Consider the following 13,814-nt stretch of genomic DNA (forward strand, 5'->3'; position numbering starts at 1 on the left):
TTATACGTAAAAATATCCCTTTCATAGGGATACTGGAAAGAAAACAAGACTTTGAAGAGCTGTTAGAAGGAAATAGATGAAAAACTTCCCTCATCTGGTGAAGAAAATAGACGTATAACCCCAGGAAGTTCAGAGAGTCCCCAAGAAATAGGAACCCAAAGAGACCCACACCAAGACACATCATAATTAAAATGCCAAAAGTTAAATAAAAAGAGAGAATCTTAAAAGCAGCAATAAAAAAGCAGTTAGTTACCTACAAGGGAACACCCATAGCCTGGCAGCTGATTTCTCAAAAGAAACTAGGACAGAAGGTCTTGGCACAAAATTTTCAAAATGATGAAAACCCAGGATCTTAGAACCAAGAATACTTTATCCAGCAAAGCTATTATTTAGAGTCGAAGGACAGATAAAGAGCTTCCCAGACAAATTTAAGCTAAAAGAATTTATCAACACCAAGCCAGTATTACAAGAAATGTTAGAGGGACTTCTTTAAGAAGAAAAAACTTGTATCAAAAACAGGAATAAAGAATGGTAACAATTAAATACCTATCAACAAGTACCCCAAATGGAAAAGATTTAAGTGCTCCAACCAAAAGATAAAGTGGCTGAATGGATAAGAAAACAAGACCTCTACAGATGCTGCCTACAAGAGACTCACTTTAGATTAAAAGACACACACAGACTAAAAGGAAGGGGATGGAAAATAATATTGCCTTGATGGACCCAGAGGGTATTGCACTGAATGAAATGGATCAGATAAAGACAAATATCACATGATTTCATGTACACATGGAATCTAAAGTACAAAATAAACAACAACAACAAAAGTGGAAATAAATTCATAGATACAGAGAATATTTTGAGAGCTACTAGATTGGACAGGTGTCGGGGGAATGGCAAAATAAGGCAAAGGGATTAAGAGATACAAATGGGTAGTTGCAGAATAGATATGGAGATGTAGAGTGTAGCTTGGGGAAGATGGCTAATAATGTAATAAATATGTAAGGACGAAGAGGGGTATTAGACTTAGTGAGATAATTGCTTTGAGAGTTATGTGGATCTGTGATCACTGTGCTGTACAACTGAAACTGGTATATTATTGTATGCCAACTATAATTTAAAAAGAAACTCATTGAATTGTCCAATGTAAATACGAGCAACTAATTGTCTATTATATTTCAATAAGGCCAGAAAAAATTTTAAAAAATAATAAATAAGTTGGCAATAAGCCATAATTAAGTGGTGTTTAAGATTTTTATTAAAATATACCTAACATATTAGTTTTAAGTAGATACAATAGTTATTCAACATTTATATATCTAAAGAAGTAATCATCATGATAAATCTAGAAACATCTGACACCATGCAGCACTGCTACAATATTACTGACTATATTCCCTATGCTGTACACTACATCTCCATGATTTATTTGTTTTATAACTGGAAATTTAAACCTCTTATTCCTCTTAACCTTTCCTCCACCTACTTTAAAAATTTTTAATTAGAATTGACATTCAATATTATTTGATATTAGTTTCAGGTGTACAACATAATGGTAAGACATATATGTAATTTACAAAGTGAACACCTTGACTAGATTAGTACCCAGTGACACTATATAGAATTGTTACAATATCATCAACTATATTTTCTATGTTGTGCTTTACATCCCTGTGACTATTCTATAACTATTAATCTGTGCTTCTTAATTCCTTCATCTTTTTCACCCAGGCTGCCAAACTTCCTCCCATCTAGCAACAACATCTGGTTCTCTGAATCAGTTGAGTCTGTTTTTGTTTGGTTTATCTCATTCTTTAGATTCCAAATATAAGTGAGTTCGTATGGTATTTGTCTTTCCCTGTCTGACTTATTTCACTTAGCATTATACCTTTCAAGTCCATCATGTTCCAACCAACTGGTAAAATTTCATTCCTTTTTATTGCTGAGTAATATTCCATTATATGTGAGCCATTTCTTTTTTATTTAATTGTCTATTGATGGGCACTTAGGTTACTTCCACATTTTGGCTCTTGTAAATAATGCTTCAATGAACATAGGGGTGGATATATCTATTTAAAATAGTGTTCTGAATTTCTTCAGATAAATACCCAGAAGTGGAACTGGTAGGTCATAAAGTAGTTCTACTTTTAATTTTTTGACTAAAAACTCCATAATGTTTTCCATAGTGGCTATACCATTTTTGCAATACCACCAACAGTGCACAGGGGTTCCCTTTCTTCCACATCCTCGTGAACCCTTGCTGCTTGTTAATTTATTGATGAAGCCCATTATGACAGGTGACAGATATTTCATTGTGGTTTTAATTTGCATTTCTCTGATGGTTAGTGACTTTGAGTATTTTTTCATGGGTCTATTGGCCATCTGTTTGTCCTCTTTGGAGAAATGTCTATTCTGTACCTCTGCCCATTTTTTAATTGGATCATTAGATTTTTTGGTGTTAAGTTGTGTGAGGTCTTCATAAATTTTGGATATTAACCCCTTACCATATGTATCATTGGCAATATTTTATCCTATTCAGTAGATTATCTTTTCTTTTCTTGATGGTTTCTTTTGCTGTGCAAAACCTTTTTCAGTTTGATGTAGTCCATTTTTTAATTTTATTTTTTGTTTCCCTTGCCTGAGACAATACATTAATAAAACATATATTACTGAGAGCAATATCAAAGAGTTTACTGCTTATGTTTTCTTTTAGGAGTTTTATGGTTTGGGGTCTTACCTTTATGTTTTAATTCATTTTGAGTTTATTCTTGGATTTGGTGTAAGAAGGTAGTCCAGTTTTGTTATTTTGCATATGTCTGTCCAGTTTTCCCAACACCATTTGTTAAGTAGGTTGTTTTTACCCCATTGTATACTCTCACCTTTTGTCATAGATTCATTGATTATATAGGCGTGGGTTCATTTCTGGGTTCTCTATTCTGCTCCATTGATCTATGAGTCTCTTTTTATGCAAGTACCATGCTGTTTTGCTTACTATAGCCTTGTAGTATAGTTTGATATCAAGTATTGTGATATCTCCAACTTTGTTCTATTTCAAAATTGCTGTAGCTATTCAGAGTCTTCTATGTTTTCATATAAAATTTAAGATTATTTATTCTAGTGTGAAAAATGTCATTAGTATTTTGATAGAGAATGCTTTAAACCTATAGATTGCTTCGGGTAGTATGAACATTTTAACAATGTTAATTCTTTCTAATCATGTTATGTTATATGCTTTCATTTGTATCTTCTATTTCTTTCTTCAATGTCTTATAATTTTCTGAGTACAAGCCTTTTACCTCATTAGTTAAATATATTCCTAATTTTTGGGGTGGATACAATTGTAAATTAGATTCTTTTCTTTTTTAATTTTTAATTAAGTTTATTTAAGTGACAGTGGTTAATAAAATTATGTAGGTTTCAGGTGTACAATTCAATAATACACCATCTGCATTTCATTCTGTGTTCACCACCCAATGTACAACTCCTTCTGTTCCTACATATTTGACCCCTTTTACCCTTATCTACCTTTCTCTCCTTCCTTCTGGTAACCATTAAACTATTGTCTATGTCTCTTTTTGTTTTTCTTGTTTGTTGTTTTCTCTTTTATATTTCACATATGAGTGAAATCATATTGTTCTCAACTTTTTCTCTTATTTTGCTTAGCATGATTATCTTAAGGTCCATCCACGTTGTCGCACATGGCAGTATTTCATCTTTTCTTATGGCTGAGTGATATTCCATTGTATATATGCACCATATCATTATTCAATCATCTATTAGAGGACAATTCGGTCATTTTAATGTTTGGCCATCTTAATTTCTCTTTCTGATAAATTGTTACTAGTATATAGAAATGCAATCAATTTCTGAATATTAATTTTGTATTCTGCTACTTTACTGAATTTGTTATTTTGAATAGTTTTTGGTGTAAATTTAGGTTTCTCTATATGTAGTATCAAGTTATCTGCAAATAATGACAATTTTACTTCTTCTTTCCAATTTGGATGACTTTTTTTTTTTTTTCTTGTCTGATTGTTGTGGCTGAGATTTCCAATACTATGTGGAATAAATTGTGAAAGTGGACATCTTTGTCTTGTTCCTGATCATAAAAATATGCTTTTTGCTTTTCACCATTAAATATGATATTACCTGTGGCTTTGTCATATATATCCTTTATTGTATTGAGGTATGTTCCCTCCATTCAACTTTGCTGAGAGTTTTTGATATAAATGGATGCTAAATTTTGTTAAATGCTTTTTTGGCATCTATTAATATGATCATATGACTTTTATCCTTCCTTTTGTTTATGTGGTGTATCGTGTTAATTGATTTGTAGATATCGAACAAAACTTGCATCCCAGAAAGAAATCCCACTTGATCATAATATATGATCTTAATGTACTGCTGAATTTGGTTTGCTAATATTTTATTGAGAATTTTTGCATCTACTTAATCAGGGATTTTGGCCTATACTTTTTTTTTTTTAATGTCTTTGGCTTTGGAATTAAGGTGATTGTGGCTTTATAAAATAAGATTAGGAGCCTTCTGTCCTCTTGAATTTATGGGAACATGTTGAGAAGAATAAGTGTTAATTCTTCTTTGAGTGTTACCATCTGGTCCAAGACTTTTGCTTTTGAGGTGCTTTTTGATTACTAATTCAATTTCATTAGTAGTTATCGGTCTGATTAGATATTCTCTTTCTTCATGATTAGATCTTAAAAGATTGTATCTTTCTAAAATTGTATGTTTTTATTTCTTCCAGATTGTTCAATCTGTTGGCATATAATTGTCTGTAGTATTTTCTTATAATCCTTTGTTTTTCTCTAGTGTCAGTAGTCACTTCTACTCATTCATTTCTGATTTTATTTATTTGGGTCTCTATTTTATCTTCTTGATGAGTCTAGTTAAAGATTTATCAATTTTGTTTATCTTTTCAAAGAACAAGCTTTAGTTTTCATTGATCTTTTATATTGTTTTTCTAGACTCTATTTTATTTTTTTCTGCTCTGACATTTATTATTTTCTTTCTCCTACTCAATTTGGGCTGTGTTTGCTGTTGATTTTAGTTCCTTTAGGTGTAGAGTTAGAGTTTTTATTTGAAATTTTTCTTGTTTCTTGAGGTAGGACTGTATCGCTACAGACTTCCCTCTTAGGACTTCTTTCACTGCATCCCATAGATTTTGGATCATCATGTCTTCATTTTCATGTCTCAAGGTATCTTTTGATTTCTTCCTTGATCTCATTATTAGCCCATTTATTGTTTAGTAGCATATTATTTAGCCTCCATGTGTTCGTGTGCTTTTTTTATTTTTTTTCTTATAATTGATTTCTAATTTCATACCATTGCTGTCAGAGAAGATGCTTGATAAGATTTCAATGTTATTAAATTCATTGAGACTGGTATTGTGTCCTAACGTATGGTCTATCTTGGAAAGTGTTCCATGTGTGCTTGAGAAGAATGTGTATTCTGCCACTTGGGGGGTAAAATTCTCTCAAAATATCAATTAAATTTATCTGATCTAGTGTGTCATTTAAAGCCATTGTATTTTTCATTGATTTTCTGTCTGGGAGATCTGTTCATTGATGTTATTGTAGTGTTAAAGTCCCTACTATAAGTGTATTACTGTTGATCGCTCCCTTTATGTTGGTCAATATTTTCTTTATATATTTAATTGCTCTTACCTTGGGTGCATAAATGTTTACTAGGGTATGTCTTCTTACTGAATTGATCCTTTATCATTGTGCAATGTCCTCTTTGTCTCTTATCATAGCCTTTATCATAGTTTTAAAGTCTATTTTGTCTAAGCATGGCTACTCCAGTTTTTTGTTTCCATTTGCATGAAATATCTTTTTTCATCTTTTCACTTTTAGTCTGAGTGGGTCTTTCAAACTGAAGTGAGTCTCTTGTAGGCAGCATATGAAAGGATCTTGTTTTCTTATCCATTCGGCTACCCTATGTCTTTTGATTGGTTGATAGATACGTACTTATTGCCATTTTGTCATTCAAATTTTTTATCTTTTTTTTTTTTCTTCTTCTTTAGGAAGTCCTGTTAACTTTTCTTGAACTACTGATTTGGCAGTGATGAATTTCTTTAGTTTTTTCTTCTTCGGGAAGGTCTTTATCCATTCCTCAATTTTAAATTACAGCCTTGCTGGGTGGAGTAATCTTGGTTGTGGGTCCTTGCTTTTTGTCACTTTAAATACTTTGTGTCAATTCCTTCTGGCTTGCAAACTTTCTGTTAAGAAATTAGCTGACAGTCTTATGGGAGCTAACTTGTAGATAACTAGATGCTTTTCTCTTGCTGCTTCTAAGATTCTCTCCTTGTCTTTAACCTTTTGCATTTTAATTATGACATGTCTTGGTATGGGTCTCTTTGGATTCATCTTGTTTTGGACTCTCTGTGCTTCCTGGACTTATATATCTATTTCCTTCAGGTTAGAGAAGTTTTATTTTATTTTCCAGAGTTTTGTCTTGTTCTTTTATTTGCAATATATTTCTTTGTTTTCTTATTTTGGCTATCTCTCTGTGTTTGTTTCTCTGTGTTAGGTAGATCTGTTTGTCTCCCTATTTTGCCTGGATGGCCCCATATAGCAGGTGTCCTATGGGGCCATGTGGTATAATCTCCTTTATCACTTGAGCTGAATTCTCCAGGATTGTTCCTTGTGTGGGTTTTTGCGTCCTCCTGATGTAATTAAGCCTTGATTGCTACTGGCACATTAGTGGGTGGGATTGACCCTCATACATACTGGCTCTGCAAAATGTCGCACCACAGCATATGAGCTACTTACTATGTAGGGTCTGAACCTATGTAGTGAAATTTTCCTTAGCAGACTCTGCTACCTGCAGAGACCATCCTTTAGATATACCACTGTGGGGCTAATCAGGAGGTATTATTTTGTGTTCTAAAGCTGGCCACTGGGTATGTTGGTTCTGGGACTGCTTGGGAGGGCCAGGCCAAGATTAGCTACTGCCTGTGACCTGCTCAAAACTGCCTTGTAGGAGCTAAAATGTGATCCATGGTTGGTTGCCTGTACTGATCCTGGAGGTATGTGGAAAAGGCCACGCTGCAGACCAACACCTGCTGTCACTAATAGCATGTCTGCAGCAGCTCAGCTAAAGACCTTGGGCATCCTGAGGCCTACCTCTCCCTGCCAGCTGTCCATAAGCCTCATTTGCTGAGAGCCTCAGGTAGTACAGAAGTTGGGTGGTGTAAGTTCTCAGGGATTCACCAATGTGGGGCAAGTTCTATTCATGGGGTTAATGCAGATTCAGATTTAGCATCAGTGCTGTGGCTATGGCCACTACACACAGGCTCAGAACACACCCTTGCTAGCCACCACCCACAAACCTCCTAAGAGTTGTCCAAGAAAGACTGAAGTAAGGGCCAACACTGGCTGGCTTCTGGTGGAACACAACTTGGGCAGGATTAGGTCTTACAGAGTCACCAAGGTGAAGTGAACAGAGCTCTCCAGGTCAGTGAAAATTTAGACTTGGCCATGTTGGGGTAAAGCTCAACTCTGGAAAGATAGCACCCAGCTACCGGCCACATGGGAGGAAGGCTCAACACAGGGACAATGGTGGCTGTTTCTCCAGCTCTCACTCTGAAGCCACACAAATTAGTCTCTGTCTGTATGTCTCTGGTACCTCCTGAGCCGCTGCCCCTCCTCTGGAGCCTAGGACGAGTGGCTGGGAATGAGAGATACTATGTGTGCACCCTTTAAGAGGACGCCTGGGTTTCTCACCACCTGTCTCACATAGATAGACAGAATCCCTGCTTATTTTCACAGCTCATTGTTGTAGTGACTTCACTTCCTGACACTAGTGCTCTGAGCTGGGAAGACTAGTGTGGGACTAGTCTTTAGGAGACCCCTCACTCTTTAGGAGGAGATTTCTGCAGCTGCAATATCCCTCCTAGTTCTTGACCACCACACATGAGTGTGGCGCCAGCTCATTCTACATCTTTACCTTTCCTCCCAGTGTTGATGTAGCTTCTTCTTTATATCTTTAGTTATAGGACTTCTAGGACTTCTGAAGACTGAATAGAAGGTTGATTCTTACATAATTTTACTGTGGTCATAGAAGGAGGCTAGCACAGTATTCTTCTACTCTGCCATCTTGACTGGAACTCAAGTGATCTTTTTTAAAATATATATTTCAAGCTAATTTTATTCAAATGGTAAATGAAATTGTAGCTCCAGCTTTTATTACTTATTACTATGTCATAAGATATTTTTGGATATTGTTATATAGAATTGATAACCATAATTTTATGAATAGATGATATTCCATCTAATGATTTACTGTAATTTGCTTATCTGCTATTTGGCATTTAATTTGTATCATTTTTCATTGCTATAAACTATGTCATGAATTTTGATGAGAATCTGCACTGTTTTTTATTTTTATTATTATTCTTTATATAAAATTTATATCTTCCCAAACATACATTGTGATGTGATGTTTTGATTTTGAATGCAGATTTTAATTTTAAATATAAAGCCTGCATTCAAGATATGCCTTGGTCTTTACTCAATTTTATGTATTTTTGATATAACAGGCAAAATATTTATTTCCTCGGGAATTTATATGGATTTATGTGTGCCTCCTCTTTGATAAAATGGTTAAGTGACCTTTTCCAATAATCCCTGCTTTGAAGATGAAAATGTCTTAAAGGTCCCTTGAGAACATTTCAGAATTTCATCTAGCACTACCCTATCTTTAAATACAGCCTGTGTGTGCAGAGAAATGTCTCTGGCACCTGGCACTTGTTAGTTGTCAGAGAGAGGTTAATACATCTATATATCAGCAGGGTAACTTGGTAAGGTAAATGATAACTTAAATGTCTCACCTATACCACTTAACCTACATCTTATGAACTTTGAGGATAATATTTTCCAGGGGGGTAAGAGTGTAAATTAAAATTCCCTAGAGATGTGTTTTAAAATGTGCGTGTCAATTTTTACACTATCACTCTTGATATATTGTCATTACTTTTGAGTGTTAGATCATGGAGAATGCAGATAAAATAAGTATACCAAAAAATCCCCAGCAAATTTTGATTACTATGTGCCCAATTCTACTTCCATTCTCAATTGAGATCACAGATCCTGCCAAATACTAATATTATTAAATAAGAACAATTGATTGGTTCTCTCTAATTTGAATTAGGAACAAACTGGAAGGGGAATGCAGGTCACATGACTCTCATTCTCTTGCTTTTTGCTCCACTCTTTTTAAATAAATATCTTCAATTCGTTATTTGAAATTTGAAATATACTGTATGAGTTGCAGTTATTAAAATGTTAATAATGATTAATTTTATATATTTCCAATGATAGATGAACACTCTACAAAATTAGAAAGAAGATGGAGGAAAAGGAAACAATCTGAAAGTGAAGATATTTCAGATACTTAAACATACAACAGACTGAGAAGACAATGGGGTTTGGAGATAGTTTTCTTGGAGATCAAACTTCAACACCACTACTTACCAGCTGTAGAAACTTGATAAATTACTTAACCTTTCTCTTTTTTTATTTTCTTCTTGGGGTTATTAGGATAACAATACTTATCTCATAGTGTTGTTGAGAGAGTTAAATGATACAAATTATAGAAAGAACTTTTTACTTAACAATAGTAGAAATGATAGTAGTCATAATAGTAGTGGTTGTAACACAATAATGCCTAGTCTCCTCCCTTATTCTCCTTCACTCAACAGGATGGAGGACAGGTAGCATTTGTTTAGTGGTACTAGCAGAGGCATTGAAAAAAGTGTATTTTAAATATGATAGAATACATTTTGTCAAGAGTATTCTCTATGTCTTTTTCAAATTGTTGAAGAAAATGACCCCACACAGATAGATAAAGTTCAAGAGAGGGGGAGCTTGAGAGAAATTTCAGAACTAAACTTTATCGTGTTTGACTCTAGGACACTCTAGAGTACAGATATTATCTTGTGTGACCTTGGACAAGTAATATTTTTTCCACTTTGTTCCACAACTGTAAAGTGAGGTGGCAGCTGGAGAAATTTTCTCACCATGCTATCCCCTTTTTGCTAGAGCTTAAGCCCCAATAATCCTTGTCTGAGCTTCTTGTCAATTTTTATACATAGAAAGCCTAAGAACCCAAGGTCAGTAATAATTATATGCCTCTTTAAGGTTATGGTGTCCTTAAGTAAAGGTTCTTGCCATAACCACAGTTGATCTGATGATTTTCACTCTTATGAAGCTTTTCTAATTGGCAACCGATAACTAATATGCCGCAAAAACAGTAGGAAGTAGGTATTAAGGAAAGTTTCTCACAGGCAATGGTGATCACACCTCACCCTTTCCCACAGCTCAGGTAATAAGCACAGCTGGATTACCCTGTGCTCCTCTGCATTTATGGAGCTGGAAGAGTATGCACATCAACAGACATTCAGTGAAATTTCAGTTGTTTTTTGACTCATGTTGAATTTTCTACAAACTTACAAATTTCTCTTACTATAACTGTTATAGGAAAGAATGAAAAGCTAACTGCTTCTCTTCCTCCACTTGCTGCCTTTCTTAAAAGCATTGCAACCATGGAGGTAAGAGTCTCTTCCTTACCATCTCCCCCAATGCAGTGAACAAGCAAAGAACATTAAACACAGATATTTCTTTAGATTTTTGCAATTCAATAAAGTAGCTATAAACCACATGTATCTAGTAGTTACATTTAAATGGGATAGTGATAGTAAAGGGAAATGACATGCAGCAATTGTGTCCTACAAATCTTGACAGCCTATGCTGCTTCCTGTATAGCATCCCAGGATAATGAGACTTCTGATGGAGCATGTGCATGGAGTGTATCAGAGGAGTGGGTGCAAAGGGTTTGATTTGCAGGATCTGAAAAACTATTGCACATGCTGCTTGTGGCAGACTCTATTAAACTGTACCCAAGAGATGGAAAGATTATATCTATATATCTATATCAATATCTAATCTATATCTACATCTATATCTATATCTATATCTATCTAAATCTATCTATTTCCCAAAATTATTTGACTATGGCCTTCTTTGAAAGAGGAGTATCTCAGGAGTGACATCAGAAATATGATGGAGTGAGAGATGTCCCCAGGTCTCTCCTCTTGAAACAACAATAAGCTGAACATCTAAAACAACAAAAAATACCCAAACTGCATACTGCATGTCTGAGTGTGGAATCTGCGCATAAGAGCTACCACAGGTCAGAACCCTCGGTGTCGGGTGGTGGACTGAGAGAAACAAAGAAGCTGCCTCTTACAGCTGGAGCTCCCTGTAGGAGGAAGTGGGAGGGGAGAAGGTGTGGCAGGTTCCCTGAATAGTCCTGCCTGGGAGAGCTGGGAGCTCCACGCAGCCAGTGGCAGTGCCCAGTCATCAGGACAGAAAGCAGAAAAGTGGGGACAGCAGAGAAGCAGGGATGGCAGAGAAACAACAATTGATTATTACCAGCCATAGCTGCAAAACAGGAGGCTGAACTACAGAACCCATTCTCCAACCCAGAGGGCCCCTTCCCCCATACCCTCTGAGACTGAACATGGTGGTGTCCCAGGGGAATCTGAGCAAACGCTACCAAAATTGTCACTAACACTGACAGAGACTGAGACTGAGGGTAATGAGCATGATTAAACATTTATGAGAAAAAAAAAAAAAGGCATTATTAAGGCTTTATATAAAGCAGGGATCCAAGAGGCTTAGACACCACCTACTGGAAACCAAAAGAAAAATGCCTTCTTTGCAACAGACTAAAGAGACACCTTTATATAATTAATCTTCTTTTTGGAAAAACAGCAGAATACACTTCCCTTAATGCCGAGGCAGAGAAATAGTCCATTAAACACCATGAATAACCAAGATGACAAGCCATCTCAGAAAGAAAGAGAAAAATCTCCAGAAAATAAGCTTAAAGACATAGAAATGTGTGACTTAAATGACAGAGAATTCAGGATGGTACTTCTGAAAAAACTCAGTGAGATCCAAAACGAGTCATATCAACAATTTCAGGAACTGAAAAAACAACTAGATGAGCAGAATGAGTTCTTTAGCAAGGAGATTGAAACTCTCAAAAAAAACAGAATAGATCTTCTGGAGATAAAAAACACACTACGAGAGTTGAAAAATGAAATGGCAAGTTTGGGAAATAGAGTCGACCAAATGAAAGAAACGATCAGTGATAACAAAGACAGAAATTTAGAAATAAATTGGAAGAAAAGAGAAAATGAAGAATGAAAAATAATAAAAGACAAACACAAGAACTAGCTGATACCATCAGGAAAGAAAACATAATAATGGGCATTATCAAAGGGGAGGAAAAGGAACAGGGATTAGAAAGCATTTTCAAAAATAGGAATATCTCTTATGGCTTGTAGAACACACATTTTTTGTTGCAAATTGTTGCTCTACAGAACATAAAATTTTGAGTCTCCAGATATCCTCATTGGATTTAAATTTGAATTGCATCCACAATAGTTCAGAAAGACCTTTATAGAATACAGACTTTCTCCATGTTTTAGGATGTCAGAAGGAAAACAAGAAAGTTACAGTCATGCACAAACCAGCCATAGACTTAAGTTTTACCCTGGTAAATAATGGTTATATTACTGATAATGTATAACCATTTTATTTTTCAGTCAGAAGCCTGATGAAATTCTACATATGAAGAAATAATATGAGATCATACAGAAAATGCTCCTTTTCTTTCTCATCAGCACTCATTTTGCCCCAGGTTAGGGTTTCCCTTGTGATTGGTGAGAATTGACACCTGAAAGAAACCACTACTCACCTCAAGGCTGGTCAAGTTAATGTTTAGCTTTAAGCTTCATAAAAAGGGAGAGAAAAGTAGCTTCATTGGCAAACAATAATTTATAACTTTAACTTAGAGCACTTAATAGAACACCAGTATTTACTCTAAGAAACAGTTTGTTTACTGCTACCATTTCTCTTTTTAAAAGCTTTGAGTGCTGCTGGTACATGCAATGGGCATTTTTACCTTGTTCTTCTGACATATTTTCTAGCACAATCTCTCAAAATTCTACTACAACAGCTGCAACTCTACAAAGACTTATTATATCAAAGATTAACTGTTAGTGTAGCAATTTTGACATCTATTTCTTATGCTGCTGTAACAAATTACTACAAATTTAGTGATTTAAAACAACATACATTTATTCTCTGGTAGATCTGGAAGTTGGAAAACCTAACATCTTGTTGTCGGTAGGGTTGTCTACCACCTGGAGGTTCCAGGGAAAATCTATTTTCTAATCTTTTCCAATTTCTAGAGGTTGCCCACATTTCTTAGCTTATGGACCCTTTTCTGTCTTCAAAGCCAGCAATATGGGATCTTCAGATTTCTCCCTGACTCTTTTATCTCTGCTTCTATGTAAGAAGAAATATAGATGGCTGTAGTCAGGTTCCTTCCTGACACCCTTAGCAGCTTCCGGGTGGAAGTGACTCAGCATTTCTCCTCTTATGTAACCATGTGCCCGTTACGCATGCGCAGGCTTCTGTTATCTGGCAGTGTGCCACTATTGTCTAACCTGTGTATAAAACGTGCCATAACCCTGAGAGGCTGGCTGTGCCTTTGATAAAAATAAAGAGCTATGTCACAGTTGCCTATGGCTCCCCGGTCTTTCTTCCAGTTGCCAAAGCCTTATATCTCTTACTTCACTACTCGAACTGCATTCTGTAAATATATATTCTGTCAACACATCTTTATTCGGACTCTGACTCTCTTACTCTTATAAGAACTGTTGTGTTTACATTGTTCCCACCCAGATAAACCAGGATTTTCTCTCCTTCTTAAGATCCTTAACT

This window comes from Pteropus vampyrus, unplaced genomic scaffold (assembly GCF_000151845.1).
Source record: "Pteropus vampyrus isolate Shadow unplaced genomic scaffold, Pvam_2.0 Scaffold87, whole genome shotgun sequence".
In the NCBI taxonomy this organism is placed as follows: domain Eukaryota; kingdom Metazoa; phylum Chordata; class Mammalia; order Chiroptera; family Pteropodidae; genus Pteropus; species Pteropus vampyrus.